Source organism: Salmo trutta, chromosome 4 (genome assembly GCF_901001165.1).
Source record: "Salmo trutta chromosome 4, fSalTru1.1, whole genome shotgun sequence".
Classification (NCBI taxonomy): Eukaryota; Metazoa; Chordata; class Actinopteri; order Salmoniformes; family Salmonidae; genus Salmo; species Salmo trutta.
This window is the reverse complement of record NC_042960.1, coordinates 64,210,987-64,232,843: the sequence shown is the minus strand read 5'-3', so window position 1 is coordinate 64,232,843 and position 21,857 is coordinate 64,210,987. Positions and strand designations below refer to the sequence as shown.

The 21,857-nt window shown below is 41.2% G+C and overlaps 1 protein-coding gene across 6 annotated transcripts in view; it reads left to right on the top strand.

Annotated features, from left to right (window-relative positions):
* The first annotated feature begins 11,083 nt into the window (after positions 1 to 11,083).
* LOC115192855 (GRAM domain-containing protein 2A-like) overlaps positions 11,084 to 21,857 on the top strand; it is an 85,953-nt gene continuing 75,179 nt past the window's right edge. For 3 of the 6 annotated variants that reach the window (XM_029751754.1, XM_029751757.1, XM_029751759.1), the window contains exon 1: positions 11,085 to 11,317. The gene's annotated coding sequence lies outside the window, so the exon portion shown is untranslated. Of the gene's footprint in view, positions 11,318 to 16,539; positions 16,630 to 21,857 lie in introns of all 6 variants that reach the window. The other 3 variants (XM_029751755.1, XM_029751758.1, XM_029751756.1) reach the window with 3 other exon arrangements.

Sequence of the window (21,857 nt, the reverse complement as noted above, 5' to 3'; positions counted from 1 at the left end):
CATGTCATCATGCGGATGAATTTAACGGACGCGTGAAAAAAGAAGTCACGACCAGGCTGATGGAAACATGAAATGCCGGCACAATTTGTTAGTTCGACATGGTGGGATCATTTTGTGTCTAAAATGAATTATGCGAGAAATGGCGTTGTAAACACCTTTATGCTCAACTATTGATATAATAACCATCATGTGGCGGTAAATTTGGGGTCACGTGATGATATGTTGTGGTTCTCCCACTACGACTCATCAGGAAACATACAGTTTATTAGGATACAGATGAAATAAGTTATGATGAACTTCACAGAGGTGGTGAAAGTACAAGGTGATGAACTTCACAGAGGTGGTGAAAGTACAAGGTGATGAGCTTCACAGAGGTGGTGAAAGTGCAAGGTGATGAGCTTCATGCTCCTTTCCAATAAATATCGATGGTCTTATTCTGGTGACGTGATGATCGATGCTTGGCTGCCGTTTGACAAATACAAATACTATATCATAATGTAGGTAGTCTAGCCGCACTGTATCGGCGAGCTGTTGGCTACAGCGACTGTGCAAAGACCCTGAGTGGCCACCTTTTGTATAGAACACAACAGTTATGGGTCATTCTTGGGCTGCGGTAATATTTTTAAATAAATAAACTTTTTTTTTTACTAGAATAAATGCATTTTCTGAACACCCCACAACATTAAGTACATATTAAACCTTCAAGAAAACACATTTTCCGATTTCGGGCATTAAAACCCTTTTTATTATTGTCAATTTTTGTCTGATATGGACACCATTTATCTTCAACCCTGTCACAGACAATATGGAAGTTGTCTGAATATGATTATAAAAGATAATTGTTATAAAAATCAACATTTACCTGATGCTCATGTGTCCCCCAAACCAATTAAATTATTATAAATATAAAATGTATGTAAAATCTCAATGTTGCTTTATTAAATCCTGAAATAGACACGTGTCAGCGGGCTAATCATTTAAATAAAATCCTTTCAATTCAGAATTGTAACATAAATCTAATCTTCTTGGGATTATCCTTAAGATTTCACACTGAGCTCAGAAATCACCAAATTCATATTTATTAGTCTTTGCCATTTTATGTGTAAGTTGCTCTGGATAAGAGCGTCTGCTAAATGACTTAAATGTAATTTAACAAATATTGTCATGTGACGGGGTTGAGACAAGGGTGACAGGGTTGAATACTGTAACGGGCTTGACGAGACGCATTGGTTTCCATATAAACTAGTTTAATATCAAAATCCCTCCAAGATTTACCCCAAAACATTGCATTTCAAAGTTCAACGTGTCATCAAATTATAGGACAATTTTCCAAGGGCATTTAGAATGGTAGAACAGCTGTAACTACAGCACTAGAGTCAGCATGACTATCCCTCTTCTCAGGAGCACCATATTCAGATATCTTATTAACATGACAGAAGTCATGGCAAAATGTTTAGAATTGCAGGAAATTCGCTTTTAATCTGCAAACGTTTCTCTCCCCCCTATGACAAAATGTGAAGAATTGCAGGAAATAGTTGTAAAACTGCACATTTTTCTTTCCGCCCCATGGCAAAATAAGTAGAATTGCATAAAACAAGTTATAAATTGCGAAATGTTCTTTGCGCCAAATTGCAAAATGTGTAGAATTGCAGAACATTTACTTTAAAACAAATGTTCTCTCCACCTTCAAGAAGGGGGCCACTAAAATGTTTTGCCTATGATGTGGGGTGGGGTGGGGGGTCCCCGAACCAAATCTCGCTTAGGGCCCTCTAAAGGCTAGGGCCGGCGCTGTGCATAATGTATCATAAATCCTACTTGTTTGAAAATAACGTTATAATCGAATGCATACAATGTAATGTTGTGTTACCCCATGTATCCAATAGGGTGAGGGTGCATTATGTGCAGCATCCCATTAGTTAATGGAAACCAAGACAGTTCTCAGGGCAAACCTGATTGTAACTAAATACAGTATGTTTGAGTGGTGTTGGGGACAATTTTAGCCAACCCTACCATTTTCCTAACCTTAACCTAATTACCCTAAACCACGTTAATTCTCCAAACATGCCACATGAATTATCCTAACATGCTACGAAAAGTCACTAATGATAGTCAAAACAGGCAGATATGCCCTGAGAACAGCGCATTATGCATGATAGTCAGACCCTCTTTTTTTGTGAGTGGCGTGCAAAAAATGTTTTGATTTTTGCTGCAGCAATTCTGACATTTTGAATGGCTTCTGTCCAATTGGTCACGAAAATGAACTAGTGAGGTAAAAGTTTGACATGTGGCTTGATATATATTTTTTGTTGTTGCGGTAAATGTGCTGTGGTTAGTTCATATTGCGAGCCCTCATTTTGTAATGTGTGATCAGACAATTTTATACTGTAATTTTTACCGCGATATGACTCTTTTATGCTGAAATAATGCGGCGATTGATTTACATTCGCAAGCTATCGCATAATATGCGGGAAATTGTTGATTTTGCAAAAAGAAGGTGAAATCACAGAATCCTAGAGGGACTGTGTAGTAAGGGTATATTATCATGTTACTATTACGAGTTATAAAGCAAGTGTTATAATGCACTATACGTGTCAAATAAGTGTAAAAATAAATCAAATGAAGCATTGTACATGCCCTTATAAAACATATGTGTGCGTTATTTAAAGTGTTACCTACATTCCGCTACTTTCATAGTGTTTTACTTAATTGTTATTTAGTTAGGCACTGATACATTTGGTGATGCAGTATGCCACATTGACCAGAGTGGGGCTCTGACTTCTCCTCTCATCCAGGTTGTGAGAGCTGTTCAGCACAGCGCCATAATAATGCCATTTTTTTCTCTCTCCACTCTCTCAAACAGTGCATTCATTGCACGTTGGCCTAGTTTATAAAAGTGAGTTCAAGGATATGGGTCAGAGTGTGTTTTCTTAGTCTAGTTGGGGATTTGCCAATAGCCCAGCTGCAGGGTCCTTTTCAGCTTTTCGAGAAATCAGGTGACCGAGCCTCCTGACTGGCTAAAAAAGAAAAGCAGGTGAGCAAGCCTCCTGACTGGCTCAATATAAAAGCGCCATACAAACACTCCAGTCTTGCACACCGCGGTTGCTATGGAGACGCGGTTGGAAGAAGGGAGCACTGGAGCTCACGGTCTCTAGAGAACGACTGTTCCTACGGGGGTCTTTGCCTCTGACTCTATTGAGTGCAATGGCGTTTTACATACCAATTTATAGTTTCGTATTCGGATTTTTCCCCTCATGCGTAGGCTAATTGAGGTGGGTAAGTATAGAGATTAAACAAATTAAAAACGACTCCTTTCCACAGATACATCAATAATGTCGAATAAAATGTGACCGATGAATACAACCGGTGTTTTACAATGATGCCAATTTAGCAATTCTGTTGCTAGATTTAGCAACTTTTCAAACTACCCTGGCAACTTTTTTTCAAACAGTAGCAAAAACAAATTTTGCTACTTTTAAAAATGTATTTGGAACTTTTAGCAACTTTTGAAAAGTGAATCAAATCACACATTTTCCCTCCAAATGACACAAAAAACGATTTTCTCTGTCACACACTCAGTCACAACACACGTGCCTGGCTGCAAAAGTGCATTGTGAGTGAAATCAGCAGCAGGGGGTCAGCAGCAAATTGCAAATCATTGTTGGCTGACTTGCAGTAGTATGCGTTCGATGAGACAAACCCAATGAATATAGTTGGTCCTGAATGTTTGATCTTGAACAGAACTTACAACGTCAATTCAACCTGTCTCAATCAAAATTGTACAGGAAAGAGTGGGAGTCTGTACCTGAATTTAAAGGGTGGCTGAAGCCTGTAATTGGGGATGATTGTCAGGTGTACTGTGTATGTACTGCAAATCACATATGCTTGCAAAAATGTATGACATAAAAAAAAACAGCAAAACAGTACAATCCCGCAACACAGTCTACATTACCACAATTGGTAAGTGGATAACTGCAAAAGCGTAGAAGCTACTATGGCAGTGGCCATTAACAGAGCATTGTTCGCTGCTAGCATGCAATCATTTTAGGTATGGCTTGCAAAGCTGCCTTTTCAGATTCTGTGGCAGCAACATACTTCCAAATGCACCGCACCAAGTGCACAGAAATGATTAGGGGACTACTGGCTCCTTATTTTCTCAAAAGGGTAACATCAGATGTCGGGGGATGAGAAGTTCAGTCTCCCTTTGGATGAGTCCACTGATGTCAGTGTTTTGAAATGCCTGCGTTTGGTGATTTGGTATTTCAGTGCTAAAAAAATAACTGTTGTGTCCACATTTCTTGGGCTGGTTGAATTGGAGGGTGGGGGGGGGGGGATCAGATCAACAGCAAAGGCGGTAGCTGAGTTTCTTGAGAAGTGTAACCTTAAAAAAAAAGAGAATCTTCAGGGTATTGGCGTCTGTGATGACCGGGGTGCACATGATTTTAAAGGAAGAATGTGCATTGCCCAATTTGGTACTCATCCGCTGTGTGTGCCAGTCTTTACAATTGGCTGTCAGTGCAGCATCCCAAGAAACCATCCCTAGGAGTGTTGAGTACTTAATCAGGGAAACCTACAACTGGTTTTCCATTTCCCCAAAACGGCGCGAGGCGTACAAAGCAGTGTATGCCACCATTAATTGTGGCCAGAAACCCCTGCAGATCACCAAAGCGTGTGCCACACGTTGGCTATCGATTGAGCCTGTGGTAACTCGTATATTGAGCCAGTGGGAAGAACTGAAACTCCACTTTGAGGTGACCAAGGCCAGGGAGCGTTGCTACATGGCGGATGTGCTCTACGTCATCTTCATGGACAAGACCAACTATGTCTACCTGACAATCTTGAAATAAATCCTGTCCGACATACAAGTTGCAGTGAAGTCATTTGAGGGAGAGCAAACAGAACCTGTCAAGCTTTTGGACAATCTGGTACACCTCTTAACATCAATTTGCAGCAGAGTAGTCAACCCTATGGAAAAAATGGATGTCCTGAAGGATGCCATTGATGGACATCTCAGTCCATCACCATACCTTGGGTACCTTTTAGAAAGCACGGTGTACCAACTCAGTCTTGCGCCAGAGGACAAAAAGGTCATTCTTGCTTTAAGCAAGGAGCTGCAAGCAAGGCTCCTAGACAACCTAGAAGCCTTGCGAAACATGGCCTTGTTCAGTGTTAAGCACAATAAAGGCACCACTGAATTATTAAAGTAGCTGAGCTACTGGGATACCAGCCCCAAACAATTGATAAAATAGTTTCCCAATGGAGAAACATCCATCTGTTTAGGTGGGACTCAACTGAAAATACAGTCCAGTTTTGGAGTGAAGTGAATACCTACCCGGACTCTTCCAGGTCAAATCCATTTGAAGAACTGTGCAAAGCTGCACTCGGTGCCCTCTTCTTGCCACACTGAAATGCGGAGGTTGAACGGCTGTTCAGCCTAATGAGTGTGGTCAAGTCAAAGTTAAGAAATAGAATGTCACTGCACACTCTCAACTCCATACTCCTGGTGCGGTATGGACTGAAGCTGGCTGGTGATACCTGTTACCAGCATAAACTACCAAGTGAAGTTCTGCAGCAGTTTGGCACCACAGCAGCATACAGCTTTAAGGCCACTCCATCCTCTACTGCTGGTTCCAGCTCCGTGACAATGCAGTTGGACAGTGAAGATGAAGAGGATTTTCGTGTCAATCTATGATTCATCATATTTACAGTACGTATGCAAGTAGTGGACTTTCTGGAACTGGCGGAGACACACAGCTGATGGTGACAGTGTGCACTGCAGTGTGAGCGAGAACAGTGGCAATATCTGGAGGAAACCATAGAGCAGCTAGCCAGCCAAGCAGCACAACAACCTGGAGAGAGCTGGAGAGAGATGCCTAGCGCACACGTCATTATTTGAGTTAAGTTGCTTGTTCAATAAGATAGCATATATACCTTTTTATTAGCTTGTACCTATAATTGTTGATTAGTTAGGTAGCATGTTAACTAACAACTAATACACTGCTTAAACCTATAATTGTTCAGAATGTATAGGTGTCATAAATAGTTCTGCAGGCGGGGTGAACTCAGGCGCAGGAGACTCAGGTACGTGAAACACGTTTAATGAAGAATGAAAGTCCAAAGAACTGAACTGACAAGGCAGGGTGAAAATAATTCCAAACAAGACAAACACAGTCTAGGAATGTAGCGGGACGCAGCCCAGCAACCCTAATGCCAAAAACGCGTAGCGTATTCTAAGGACAAGAATAATAAACCCTCAACCTACAACAACAGACACGAAACAATCCCGCACAACCCCAAACACAAAACAGGTGCTACCCTAACCAGACATTACCAAACAGAAAAGGAAATCGGTGGCAGCTAGTAGGCCGGCGACGACGACCGCCGAGCGCCGCCCGAACGGGGAGAGGCGCCACCTGTGGACGTTGTGACAATAGGTTTATTAGTTAAAAAGAAAATAAATAAAATGTAATTGTTCAATAATGTGTAATGTGCAATTGTTCAATAATGTTCAAAAATAAAAATATCTGATTGTATAAAATGTGTTGTTTATCTACTTTTACAAATAAAAATGTGATAATAAACAAACAAATCTAAACTAACAAAATGTTAAATCAGATTTTCTGCCGAGATGGGCGGTCAATTTGAGTAACGTTATTGTGTATTCTACGTAATGACGCGGTTTTACGCTATTACGTAATGACGTCATCACGCAATGACATCACAACGTCATTTAGCAACTTTTAGCAACAAATCGACCTGCCTCTAGCACCTTCCTCTGAAAATGAGTTAGCAACACTGCCGGGGTAGACCTTACAGTGAAATGCTTACTTACAAGCCCTTAATCAACAATGCAGTTTTAAGAAAAAATAAGTGCTAAGAAAGTATTTACTAAATCAACTTTAATAAACAATAAAAAATACAAATACAAATGTAAAAAAATAAGGAAATAAAAAAATAACAAATAATTAAGGAGTATAGACAGGGGTACAGGTACAGAGTCAATGTGCGGGGGCACAGGTTAGTCGAGGTAATTAAGGTAATATGTACATGTAGGTAGAGTTAAAGTGACTATGCATAGATAATAAACAGAGTGTAGCAGCAGCGTAAAAATGGGGGGGGGGGGGGGGGGGGGGGGTCAATGCAAATAGCCCGGGTAGCCATTTGGTTAGTTGTTCAGGAGTCTTATGGCTTGGAGGAGAAGCTGTTATGAAGCATTTTGGACCTAGACTTGGCGTTCCGGTACCGCTTGCCGTGCAGTAGCAAAGAGAACAGTCAATGACTAGGGTGGCTGGAGTCTTTGGCATTTTTTTGGGCCTTCCATTGAAACCTGGTATAGAGGTCCTGGATGTCAGGAAACTTGGCCCCAGTGATGTACTGGGCAGTACCCACTACCCTCTGTAGTGCCTTGCAGTCGGCGGCCTAGCAGTTGTCATACCAGATGCAACCAGTCAGGATGCTCTTGATGGTGCAGCTGTAGAACCTTTTGAGGATCTGAGGACCCATGACAAACCTTTTCAGTCTCCTGAGGGGGAATAGGTTTTGTCGTGTCCTCTTCACACATTGGTGTGCTTGGACCATGTTAGTTTGTTGGTGATGTGGACACCAAGGAACTTGAAGCTCTAAACCTGCTCCCCTACAGCCTCGTCGATGAGAATGGGGGTGTGCTCGGCCCTCCTTTTCCTGTAGTCCAAAATCATCTCCTTTGTCTTGATCATGTTGAGGGAGAGGTTGTTATCCTGGCACCACACTGACAGGTCTCTGACCTCCTCCCTATAGACTGTCTCATCGTTGATCAGGCCTACCACTGTTGTGTCGTCGACAAACTTATTGATGGTGTTGGAGTCATGCTTGGCCATGCAGTCATGGGTGAACAGGGAGTACAGGAGGGGACTGAGCACGCACCCCTGAGGGGCCCCCGTGTTGAGGATCAGCATGGGTGATGTGTTGTTACCTACCCTTACCACCTGGGGGCGGCCTGTCAGGTTGTCCAGAAGCCAGTTGCAGAAGGAGGTGTTTAATCCCAGGGTCGTTCACTAAGTGATGAGCTTTGAGGGCACTATGGTGTTGAACGCTGAGCTGTAGTCAATGAATAGCATTCTCACATAGGTGTTCATTTTGTCCAGGTGGGAAAGGGCAGTGTGGTGTGCAATAGAGATTGCTTCATCTGTGAATCTGTTGGGGTGGTATGCAAATTGAGTGGGTCTAGGGTTTCTGGGATAATGGTATTGATATGAGCCATGACCAGCCTTTTAAAGCACGTGCGTGCTACGGGTCAGTAGTCATTTAAGCAGGTTACCTTGGTGTTATTGGGCACAGGGACTATGGTGGTCTGCTTAAAACATGTTGGTATTACAGACTCGGACAGTGAGAGGTTGAAAATGTCAGTGAAGACACTTGCCAGTTGGTCAGCGCATGCTCGAAGTACACGTCCTGGTAATCCGTCTGGCCCTGCGGCCTTGTGAATGTTGACCTGTTTAAAGGTCTTACTCACATCGGCTACGGAGAGCGTTATCACACAGTCGTCCGAAACAGCTGGTGCTGTCATGCATGCTTCAGTGTTGCTTGCCTCGAACTGCGCATAGACGTCTTTTAGCTCGTCTGGTAGGCTTGTGTCACTGGGCAGCTCACGGCTGTGCTTCCCTTTGTAGTCCGTAATAGAGGTCGGCCGATTATGATTTTTCACCGCCGATACCGATTATTGGAGGACCAAAAAAAGCCGATACCAATTAATCGGACGATTTTTATATATATATATATATATTTGTAATAATGACAATTACAACAATACTGAGTGAACAATGAACACTTTTATTTTAACTTAATATAATACATCAATAACATCTATTTAGATTCAAATAAATAATGAAACATGTTCAATTTGATTTAAATAATGCAAAAACACAGCGTTGGAGAAGAAAGTAAAAGTGCAATATGTGCCATGTATAAAAACGTTTAAGTTCCTTGCTCAGAACATGAGAATATATGAAAGCTGGTGGTTCAATATTCCCGGTTCTTCAATATTCCCAGTTAAGAAGTTTTAGTTGTAGTTATTATAGGAATTATGACATGTCGACTATTTATCTCTATACCATTTGTATTTCATATACCTTTGACTATTGGATGTTCTTATAGGCACTTTAGTATTGCCTGCCTAATTTGTGGAGTTGATAGGCTTGAAGTCATAAACAGCGCTGTACTTCAAGCATTGCTAAGAGCTGCTGGCAAACGCAGTAAAGTGCTGTTTGAATGAATGCTTACGAGCCTGCTGGTGCCTACCACCGCTCAGTCAGACTGCTCTATCAAATATCAAATCAGACTTAATAATAATATAATAAACACAGAAATACAAGCCTTTGGTCATTAATATGGTCAAATCCGGAAACAATCCTTTCTAAAACAATAAGTTTATTATTTCAGTGAAATACGGAACCGTTCCGTATTTTATAAAACGGGTGGCATCCCTAAGTCTAAATATTGCTGTTACATTGCACAAGATTCAATGTTATGCCATAATTATGTAAAATTCTGGCAAATTAATTACGGTCTTCATACAGTTCGCAACGAGCCAGGCAACCCAAACTGTTGCATATACCCTGACTCTACTTGCACTAATCGCAGGAGAAGTGACACAATTTCCATAGTTAATATTGCCTGCTAACATGAATTTCTTTTAACTAAATATGCAGGTTTAAAAATATATACTTCTGCGTATTGATTTTAAGAAATACATTGATGTTTATGGTTAGGTACATTTGTGCAATGATTGTGCTTTTTTCGCGAATGCGCATTTGCTAAATCATCACCCGTTTGGCGAAGTTGAAGTAGACTGTGATTCGATGATAAATTAACAGGCACCGCAATTGATTATATACAATGCAGGACAAGCTAGTTAACCTAGTAATATCATCAACCATGTGTAGTTAACTAGTGATTATGTGAAGATTGGTTGTTTTTTTAAGATAAGTTTAATGCTAGCTAGCATCTTACCTTGGCTCCTTGCAGCCACAAGGTCCTTTTGACGGTGCGCTCGCGTAACAGGTGGTCAGCCTGCCATGCAGTTTCCTTGTGGATTGCAATGTAATCGGCGTCCAAAAAGGCCGATTACCGATTGTTATGAAAACTTGAAATTTTACCTAATTAATCGGCCATGCCGATTAATCGGTCGACCTCTAGTTCGTAATAGTTTGCGAGCCCTGCAAAATCTGACGAGCGTCGTAGCCCGTGTAGTAGGATTCAGTCTTAGTCCTGTATTGATGCTTTGCCTGTTTGATGGTTCGTTGGATAGCATAGCGGGATTTCTTATAAGCATCCGGGTTAGAGTCCTGCTTCTTGAAAGCAGCAGCTCTACCCTTTAGCTCAGTGCAGATGTTGCCTGTAATCCATGGCTTCTGGTTGGGGTATGTACGTATGGTCACTGTGGGGACGAAGTCATCGATGGACTTATTGATGAAGCCAGTGACTGATGTGGTGTACTCCTCAATGCCATCAGAAGAATCCTGGAACATATTCCAGTCTGTGCTAGCAAAACAGTCCTGTAGCTTAGCAACTGCTTCATCTGACCAATTCCTTATTAATATTCCTTTTTTATGGTGGTTCCACTGTGTCTTCAGACCATAGGCGGGAAAGATGGAGGCAGGTTGAAACTTGCATAATTGGAATTCAAGATAGCTCCAAGTTCAGGTCCTGGCTTCCTCCCTCCATCAGTTTTATTATGAAAGGCACCTTTGTTCCACACACAGTGCACATGCTTTTGAATGGGAATGTACATTTTCTGTGTTCTTCGAATTGTGTAAGTCAATTTGCATGTTTTATTTTCATAATTGAATGAGGTCTAGGGTTTAGCAAGAATCTCTCAGCCCACATATTGTATAATGCCGTAGGCTATCCATATGTGGAGTAGGCCAATACTGCCTAATATTATGTTGTTTAGCCGACATGACTCTGGATATTTTTTTTAATACACAAGATATGAATAAAGAGCGGTCTCTGCACGAGTGAATGTCAGTGATGTCCTTGGTGCAGGTCCTTGGACCGTAAAGGTTACGGTTAGTAGGACACGCAAAACAACGCGGGAGGAGGGAACAGCAAATAAGCCACTGCCCACTGCGCTTGTGGATGCTCAGCGCAACAAGTTAACCAGCAGACATTTGATCTGCTCAGTGCTCCTCTGCCTTCGTATTGACCGCTTCTCCTCTTCCAGTCTTGTCTACCTTTCCCCACGGACTACTTTACTATCGAGGACGATGATGTGGACATTCGCCCGACTTTCTCCGTGGAAGTGATATACTCGACAGCATAGCTACCCGCAGCTTCCGCCACGGTAGGTGTAGTCCACCGCGAGACCACAGACATCGTCAATGAGCGGCAGATTGATTTCTGCTTCGCGTTTCTTGGTATTTGCATTTGCCCGTTGTTTTTGAAGAAAGACAAGTTAATTGGAAATAGGACAGACATGAGCTGACGATTAGGGAACAACGGATTCAAGTTTGACAGTAGCCTAACGTTATTATGATTATGTTATTACATAACGGTCATATGGGACGCTATCAAATTAGGTGGAGACAGGTTGGTACTCGGTCATATAAATATGTTTTTGAATTACATAATGAAAATCTTCAACACTCATGCGACTGTGCCGTGGGGTAGTCTATGCACTAATCCTATCCATTTATAGCTATTTATCTTGGCCAGGTCGTAGTTGAAAATGAGAACTTGTTCTCAACTAGCCTACCTGGTTAAATAAAGGTGAAATAAATAAAATAAAATAGTTACGTAGGAAACTAAAAACGTGACAACTAATAAGACATTCTTCTGTGCCAACTTTGAGCTGTTTATCCAGAATATTGAACAAGGTGTGGACAGAGAGCGTTCCAGTGTGTTAACGATAAGACCTCACATGGCTGCTCAAACAGACTGTACGGTTCTCACATGGTAGTTTCTACTTCGGGGAATGGAAACGTGTCACCCAGTATGTGATGTTCCACCCGTGGGTCTACAAGGTATGTAGTTGGGTTATGATGATTAGTTTACCTCACATCACCTTGTACATTTAGTGTCTGTCTGAAAAGTGACGACAGGCATGTTCTAATTATCATACAGATCATCAGTTCCAGACAGTGGTTAGTAACGAGACACTATCAGACAGATCATCAGTTCTAGACAGTGGTTAGTAACGAGACACACTGCTATCAGACAGATCATCAGTTACAGACAGTGGTTAGTAACGAGACACTATCAGACAGATCATCAGTTCTAGACAGTGGTTAGTAACGAGACACTATCAGACAGATCATCAGTTCTAGACAGTGGTTAGTAACGAGACACTATCAGACAGATCATCAGTTACAGACAGTGGTTAGTAACGAGACACTATCAGACAGATCATCAGTTACAGACAGTGGTTAGTAACGAGACACACTGCTATCAGACAGATCATCAGTTACAGACAGTGGTTAGTAACGAGACACTATCAGACAGATCATCAGTTCTAGACAGTGGTTAGTAACGAGACACTATCAGACAGATCATCAGTTCTAGACAGTGGTTAGTAACGAGACATTACTATCAGACAGATCATCAGTTCTAGACAGTGGTTAGTAACGAGACACTATCAGACAGATCATCAGTTCCAGACAGTGGTTAGTAACGAGACACACTGCTATCAGACAGATCATCAGTTACAGACAGTGGTTAGTAACGAGACACTATCAGACAGATCATCAGTTCTAGACAGTGGTTAGTAACGAGACACTATCAGACAGATCATCAGTTCTAGACAGTGGTTAGTAACGAGACACTATCAGACAGATCATCAGTTCTAGACAGTGGTTAGTAACGAGACACTATCAGACAGATCATCAGTTACAGACAGTGGTTAGTAACGAGACACTATCAGACAGATCATCAGTTCCAGACAGGGGTTAGTAACGAGACACTACTATCAGACAGATCATCAGTTCTAGACAGTGGTTAGTAACGAGACACTACTATCATACAGATCATCAGTTACAGACAGTGGTTAGTAACGAGACACTGCTATCAGACAGATCATCAGTTCTAGACAGTGGTTAGTAACGAGACACTATCAGACAGATCATCAGTTCCAGACAGTGGTTAGTAACGAGACACTATCAGACAGATCATCAGTTCTAGACAGTGGTTAGTAACGAGACACTACTATCAGACAGATCATCAGTTCCAGACAGTGGTTAGTAACGAGACACTATCAGACAGATCATCAGTTACAGACAGTGGTTAGTAACGAGACACTACTATCATACAGATCATCAGTTACAGACAGTGGTTAGTAACGAGACACTATCATACAGATCATCAGTTCTAGACAGTGGTTAGTAACGAGACACTGCTATCAGACAGATCATCAGTTCTAGACAGTGGTTAGTAACGAGACACTATCAGACAGATCATCAGTTACAGACAGTAACTTGCGTGGGTAAAATCAATGGGTAAGCCCCCCAAAAAAAGCCATATTGCAACCTATGTGTTGTGATAATTGCGTTGTTTTCTCTATAACCTGTTAGTTCATATGCCTTGCGACTGTGATATGTAGGCCTAAAGGCCGAGACAATAAGAAGACACAGTGGCAGAATACATTCAACATAACGTTTGTTTTATCACAAAACCAGATATCAACCTCTGTGGACTAAACCGGACAGACAAAGCATATTGCATGTAACAGACAGTTTCATGACCTACAGCATGGTCAATCAAGTTAATGTTTCTGACATTTTCAGACCACTAAACAACTATTGGTTTAGAACCACAGACAGTTACTGTAGGTCACAAAGAAAACAGGAGCTCCCTCCACTATACTGTACAACAACATTTCAACATCATCAAATCACCTACACTTAGTCTAATACAGTGACCAAAAAATACCATAAAAACTATTTAGTGCAATCAACATGTTAAATATGATGTGACTTCCCATGGTATTGTTTTCTCTGTGTGAGGGTGGGGGGGGGGGGGGGGGGGTACGTTTGATGTTGACTCACCCTACTTGTTGAGAAACACCAACGCCATCCTTCTCTCTTTCACGTTGACGAAACAGCCTATCACTCTGTCATACAGTACACGCTTTTATTTGTTGTTGTCTTAGGCTGCCTGGCTAAAATGCTTGCTCGCTAGCCTAACTTCCATTCATGGGCAACGTTAGCTAGTTAACGTTAGCCTTCTACAGCTAGCTACATATTGAACTAACATCCTCTCAGTCCAGGGGCACAATGTATTTTATGGTTGGATCAGAATTGCCATTATAATCAAATCAAATGTTATTAGTCACATGCGCCGAATACAACAGTGAAATGCTTACTTACGAGCCCCAACCAACAATGCAGTTTAAAAAAAATACGGACTAGAATAAGAAATAAAAGTAACAAGTAATTAAAGAGCAGCAGTAAAATAACAATAGCGAGGCTATATACAGGGGGTACCGATACAGAGTAAATGTGCGGGGGCACCGGTTAGTTGAGTTAATATCTACATGTAGGTAGAGTTATTAAAGTGACTGTGCATAGATGATAACAACAGAGAGTAGCAGCGGTGTAAAAGAGGGGTGGGGGGGCAATGCAAATAGTCTGGATAGCCATTTGATTAGATGTTCAGGAGTCTTATGGCTTGGGGGTAGAAGCTGTTTAGAAGCCTCTTGGACCTAGACTTGGCGATCCGGTACCACTTGCCATGCTGTAGCAGAGAGAGCAGTCTATGACTAGGGTGGCGGAGTCTGTGACAATTTTTAGGGCCTTCCTCTGACACCGCCTGGTATAGAGGTCCTGGATGGCAGGAAGCTTGGCCCCAGTGAGGTACTGGGCCGTTCGCACTACCCTCTGTAGTGTCTTGTGGTTGGAGGCCGAGCAGTTGCCATACCAGGCGGTGATGCAACCAGTCAGGATGCTCTCGATGGTGCAGCTGTAGAACCTTTTGATGATCTGAGGACCCATTCCAAATCTTTTCAGTCTCCTGAGGGAGAATAGGTTTTGTCGTGCCCTCTTCATGACTGTCTTGGTGTGCTTGGACCATGTTAGGTTTTTGGTGATGTGGACACCAAGGAACTTGAAGCTCTCAACGTGCTCCACTACAGCCCTGTCGATGAGAATGTGGGCGTGCTCGGTCCTCTTTTTCCTGTAGTCCACAATCATCTCCTTTGTCTTGATCACGTTGAGGTAGAGGTTGTTGTCCTGGCACCACACAGCCAGGTGTCTGACCACCTCCGTATAGGCTGTCTCGTTGTTGTCGGTGATCAGGCCTATCACTGTTGTGTCACCAGCAAACTTAATGATGGTGTTGGAGTTGTGCCTGGCCGTGCAGTCATGAGTAAACAGGGAGTACAGGAGGGGACTGAGCACGCAACCCTGAGGGACCCCTGTGTTGAGGATCAACGTGGCAGATGTGTTGTTACCTACCCTTACCACCTGGGGGCGGCCCATCAGGAAGTCCAGGATCCAGTTGCAGAGGGAGGTGTTTAGTCCCAGGGTCCTTAGCTAAGTGATGAGCTTTGTGGGCACTATGGTGTTGAACGCTGAGCTGTAGTCAATGAATAGCATTCTCACATAGGTCTTCCTTTTGTCCAGGTGGGAAAGGGCAGTGTGGAGTGCAATAGAGATTGCATCATCTGTGGATCTTTTGTGGCGTTATGGAAATTGGAGTGGGTCTAGGGTTTCTGGGATAATGGTGTTGATGTGAGCCATGGCCAGCCTTTCAAAGCACTTCATGGCTACAGACGTGAGTGCTACGAGTCGGTAGTCATTTAGGCAGGTTACCTTAGTGTTCTTGGGCACAGGGACTATGGTGGTCTGCTTAAAACATGTTGGTATTACAGACTCGGACAGGGAGAGGTTGAAAATGCCAGTGAAGACACTTGCCAGTTGGTCAGCGCATGCTCGCAGTACACGTCCTGGTGATCCGTCTGCCCCTGCGGCCTTGTGAATGTTGACCTGTTTAAAGGTCTTACTCACGTCGGCTGCGGAGAGCGTGATCATTTACATTTACATTTACATTTAAGTCATTTAGCAGACGCTCTTATCCAGAGCGACTTACAAATTGGTGATCACACAGTCTTCCGGAACAGCTGGTGCTCTCATGCATTCAATGCTGTCCTAACAGCTACGAAAAATACAGATGAAAACCCTCTAGGTAGATAGTGTTGTCTACAGCTTATCAAGAGATACTCTACCTCAGGCAAGCAATAGTTCGAGACTTCCTGTTATTTACAAAAAATACATAGTCGCCCACCCCTTTTCTTACCAGATGCCGCTGTTCTATCTTGCCCGGTACAGCGTATAACCAGCCAGCTGTATGTTGATAGTGTCGTCGTTCAGCCACGACTCGGTGAAGCATAAGACATTACAGTTTTGAATGTCCCGTTGGTAGTTTAATCTTCCGCGTAGGTCATCGATTTTATTCTGCAAAGACTGCATGTTTGCTAGCAGAATGGAAGGAAGTGGGGGTTTATTCGATCGCCTACGAATTCTCAGATGGCAGCCCGCCCTCTGGCCCCTTTTTCTCTGTGTCCTCTTCACGCAGATCACGGGGATCTTGGCCTGTTGCCGAGGAAGCAGTATATCATTCACGTCGGACTCGTTAAAGGGAAAAAAAGGATTCTGCCAGTCCATGGTGAGTAATCGCAGTCCTGTTGTCCAGAAGTTATTTTCGGTCATAAGAGATGGTAGCGGCAACATTATGTACAAAATAAGTTTTAAAAAAGAAGTTACAAACAACGTGAAAAAACGAACAGAAAACACAATCGGCTGGGGACACATAAAACAGCCTTCTCAGCCTTCTTCTCTGGCGCCAATTTTATTTTATTTTTTTATTTATTTTTAATCAATGGCCTGTACGGAGAATTAAGTTAAATCACAAGTCCAAATCCACATCTCCATCCATGGCTAATTTAGGAAAGGGACAATTTTAGCTAGCTAGCTAGTCACCGGAGGACAACAACACAAGGAGATGAACAACCAGTTTCTGTCAATGAGTAAGCCTATGCTCTCGATGTGATTGGAGCGAAGCCAAATCCAAACTGGCATGTACAGATTTTTAATAGCTTCCCCTCTGGTCTGATCTGTATAAAGGATTATAATAGCTTCCTCTCTGATCTGTATACAGTATTATAATAGCTTCCTCTCTGATCTGTATACAGTATTATAATAGCTTCCTCTCTGATCTGATCTGTATACAGTATTATAATAGCTTCCCCTCTGATCTGATCTGTATAAAGGATTATAATAGCTTCCTCTCTGATCTGTATACAGTATTATAATAGCTTCCTCTCTGATCTGTATACAGTATTATAATAGCTTCCTCTCTGATCTGATCTGTATACAGTATTATAATAGCTTCCTCTCTGATCTGTATAGAGTATTATATTAGCTTCCTCTCTGATCTGATCTGTATACAGTATTATAATAGCTTCCTCTTTGATCTGTATACAGTATTATAATAGCTTCCTCTCTGATCTGTATAGAGTATTATAATAGCTTCCTCTCTGATCTGATCTGTATACAGTATTATAATAGCTTCCTCTCTGATCTAATCTGTATACAGTATTATAATAGCTTCCTCTCTGATCTGTATACAGTATTATAATAGCTTCCCCTCTGATCTGATCTGTATACAGTATTTGAATAGCATCCTCTCTGATCTGATCTGTATACAGTATTATAATAGCTTCCTCTCTGATCTGATCTGTATACAGTATTATAATAGCTTCCTCTCTGATCTGTATACAGTATTATAATAGCTTCCCCTCTGATCTGATCTGTATACAGTATTATAATAGCTTCCTCTCTGATCTGATCTGTATACAGTATTATAATAGCTTCCTCTCTGATCTGATCTGTATACAGTATTATAATAGCTTCCTCTCTGATCTGTATACAGTATTATAATAGCTTCCTCTGATCTGATCTGTATACAGTATTATAATAGCTTCCTCTCTGATCTGATCTGTATACAGTATTATAATAGCTTCCTCTTTGATCTGTATACAGTATTATAAAGCTACATCTCTGATCTGTATACAGTATTATAATAGCTTCCTCTCTGATCTGATCTGTATAGAGTATTATAATAGCTTCCTCTCTGATCTGTATACAGTATTATAAAGCTACATCTCTGATCTGTATACAGTATTATAATAGCTTCCTCTCTGATCTGTATACAGTATTATAATAGCTTCCTCTTTGATCTGTATAGAGTATTATAATAGCTTCCTCTCTGATCTGATCTGTATACAGTATTATAATAGCTACCTCTCTGATCTGTATACAGTATTATAATAGCTTCCTCTCTGATCTGATCTGTATACAGTATTATAATAGCTTCCTCTCTGATCTGATCTGATCTGTATACAGTATTATAATAGCTTCCTCTCTGATCTGATCTGTATACAGTATTATAATAGCTTCCTCTCTGATCTGTATAGAGTATTATAATAGCTTCCTCTCTGATCTGATCTGTATACAGTATTTGAATAGCTTCCTATCTGATCTGATCTGTATACAGTATTATAATAGCTTCCTCTCTGATCTGTATACAGTATTATAATAGCTTCCTCTTTGATCTGTATACAGTATTATAATAGCTTCCTCTCTGATCTGTATACAGTATTATAATAGCTTCCTCTCTGATCTGTATACAGTATTATAATAGCTTCCTCTTTGATCTGTATACAGTATTATAATAGCTTCCTCTCTGATCTGTATACAGTATTATAATAGCTTCCTATCTGATCTGATCTGTATACAGTATTATAATAGCTTCCTATCTGATCTGATCTGTATACAGTATTTGAATAGCTTCCTCTCTGATCTGTATACAGTATTATAATAGCTTCCTCTCTGATCTGTATGCAGTATTATAATAGCTTCCTCTCTGATCTGTATACAGTATTATAATAGCTACATCTCTGATCTGTATACAGTATTATAATAGCTTCTGTTAAATATCTGCTCTTAATTAAGTTTCAAGATGTCTGCAGAAAGAATGGGGCGTCAGCTATGACATGACACCCTGACTTTGAAAAATCTCTTTTGGTTATTGAACTACAGTGAGTGAGGTGGATTTACACCCGATAACTGAATTTCATCATGGCTCCCTGATCTGTACTACACAGGAATGCATCATAATGGATATGAATGTCATTCTCTTCATGGTGATGTTTCCTAAATAGGTTCAGCAGGTATACATATGCAATATTCTCTTTTGTATATTTGGGTATTATTCTACACACTGACTATTATTTTAATGACCTTTGACCCCAAACAAGACCACATTTGGTTGGTCCAAACCGGACCAAATATAAACCAATCATAGGCGTCTATGTTTCACAAGTTTGGACATCAAAGTATAGTATAGTTCAGTACAGTAGAGTTCAGTAGAGTACAGAACTGCACAGTACAGTATAGTTCAGTACAGTATAGTTCAGTACAGTATAGTTCAGTAGAGTACAGAACAGTACAGTATAGTTCAGTACAGTATAGTTCAGTAGAGTACAGAACAGTACAGTATAGTTCAGTACAGTATAGTTCAGTAGAGTACAGAACAGTATAGTTCAGTACAGTATAGTTCAGTAGAGTACAGTATAGTTCAGTACAGTAGAGTTTAGTAGAGTTCAGTACAGTAGAGTTCAGTAGAGTACAGAACTGCACAGAACAGTACAGTATAGTTCAGTAGAGTTCAGTACAGTATAGTTCAGTACAGTATAGTTCAGTAGAGTTCAGTACAGTATAGTTCAGTAGAGTTCAGTACAGTAGAGTCAAGTAGAGTACAGTTCAGTACAGTAGAGTTCAGTATAGTTCAGTATAGTTCAGTACAGTAGAGTTCAGTAGAGTTCAGTACAGTAGAGTTCAGTAGAGTTCAGTACAGTATAGTTCAGTACAGTTCAGTACAGTATAGTTCAGTATAGTTCAGTACAGTATAGTTCAGTATAGTTCAGTTCAGTAGAGTACAGAACTGCACAGAACAGTACAGTATAGTTCAGTATAGTTCAGTACAGTAGAGTTCAGTTCAGTAGAGTTCAGTACAGTATAGTACAGTACAGTATAGTTCAGTACAGTAGAGTCAAGTAGAGTACAGTTCAGTACAGTATAGTACATTATAGTGTACTCAACTCGTGCTCTACTGTGTACTGTACTCCACTATTTTCTACTGTTCTCTACTGTTATCTACTGTACTGTTATCTACTGTACTGTTCTCTACTGTACTGTTCTCTACTATACTATACTGTACTCTACGGTAACGTACTCGGACCAGTGACAGGATAAAGTGACCAAAGGGACTGTTGAAATCGGGGTTGTTGAATTGGAATACCATAATAAACGAAACGTTCAAATGCCAAGACTCCGAGATCATTGAGTGCTTTTCAATTCTGTAGCCTATCTCTGCTGTTGAATCAGCACAATGGACAGCCTGCTACAGCAATGCCGTTTAGATAGGCTGTTAGCCCTATTACTAACAGCCTATGTAAATGTGGCCGTACACACAGCTGCCTTACCCGAATAATGCAAACTAAATTCTGAAAGTAGCAGCTTAGTTATTCATGCATGCAAACAAAAAATACTGAATAGTAGCTTGGTTTAGAATACCAAGAATACAGAGCATAACAGTGGTACCAAGAGGTAGGCCTAGTAATAAAATATCAGATGGATAAAGGTGTGACAAAATCTACATTTAGGCTAGTTAAATTAACAGTAAACAAACAAGTAATCAAAACTAAGTTTACAGCAGGGTTCCCCAACTGACGAATTTAGCCAATGGCTGGTTTTATTTGGCCCCCCAGCAAAAATGAAAACAAATATAAAACATACAATACCAGTCAAAAATTTGGACACGCCTACTCATTCCAGGGTTTTTCTTTATTTTGACTATTTTCTACATTGTTGAATAATAGTGAAGACATCAAAACTAATCATGGAATCATGTAGTAACCAAAGTAGTGTTTAAACAAATCAAAATATATTTTATATTTGAGATTCTTCAAAGTAGCCACCCTTTGCCTTGATGACAGCTTTGCACACTCTTGGCGCATATATATACAGTACCAGTCAAAAGTTTGGACACACCTACTCATTCAAGAGTTTTCTTTATTTTTACTATTTTCTACATTGTTGAATAATGGATTAATAGTCTTTCATGGTTCGGGCTAGGCCCTTTAGTTCCAGTGAAGGGAAATCTTAACGCTACAGCATATTTTATACAATTCTGTGCTTCCAACTTTGTGGCAACAGTTTGGGGAGGCCCTTTCCTGTTTCAGCATGACAATGCCCCCAGGCACAAAGTGAGGTCCATACACAAATGATTTGTCGAGATCGGTGTGGAGGAACTTGACTGGCCTGCACAGAGCCCTGATCTCAACACCATCGAACACCTTTGGGATGAATTGGAACGCCGACTGCTGTCCAGGCCTAACCCTCCAACATCAGTACCTGACCTCACTAATGCTCTTGTGGCTGAATGGAAGCAAGTCCCCCGCAGCAATGTTCCAACATCTAGTGGAAAGTCTTCCCAGAAGAGTGGAGGCTGTTATAGCAGCAAAGGGGGGACCAGCTCCATATTAATGCCCATGATTTTGGAATGAGATGTTCAACGAGCAGGTGTGCTTCCTCTTTCCTCTGGTGTAGCGTGCTTCCTCTTTCCTCTGGTGTAGCGTGTTTCTTCTTTCCTCTGGTGTAGCGTGCTTCTTCTTTCCTCTGGTGTAGCGTGCTTCCTCTTTCCTCTGGTGTAGCGTGCTTCCTCTTTCCTCTGGTGTAGCGTGTTTCTTCTTTCCTCTGGTGTAGCGTGCTTCCTCTTTCCTCTGGTATAGCGTGCTTCCTCTTTCCTCTGGTGTAGCGTGTTTCTTCTTT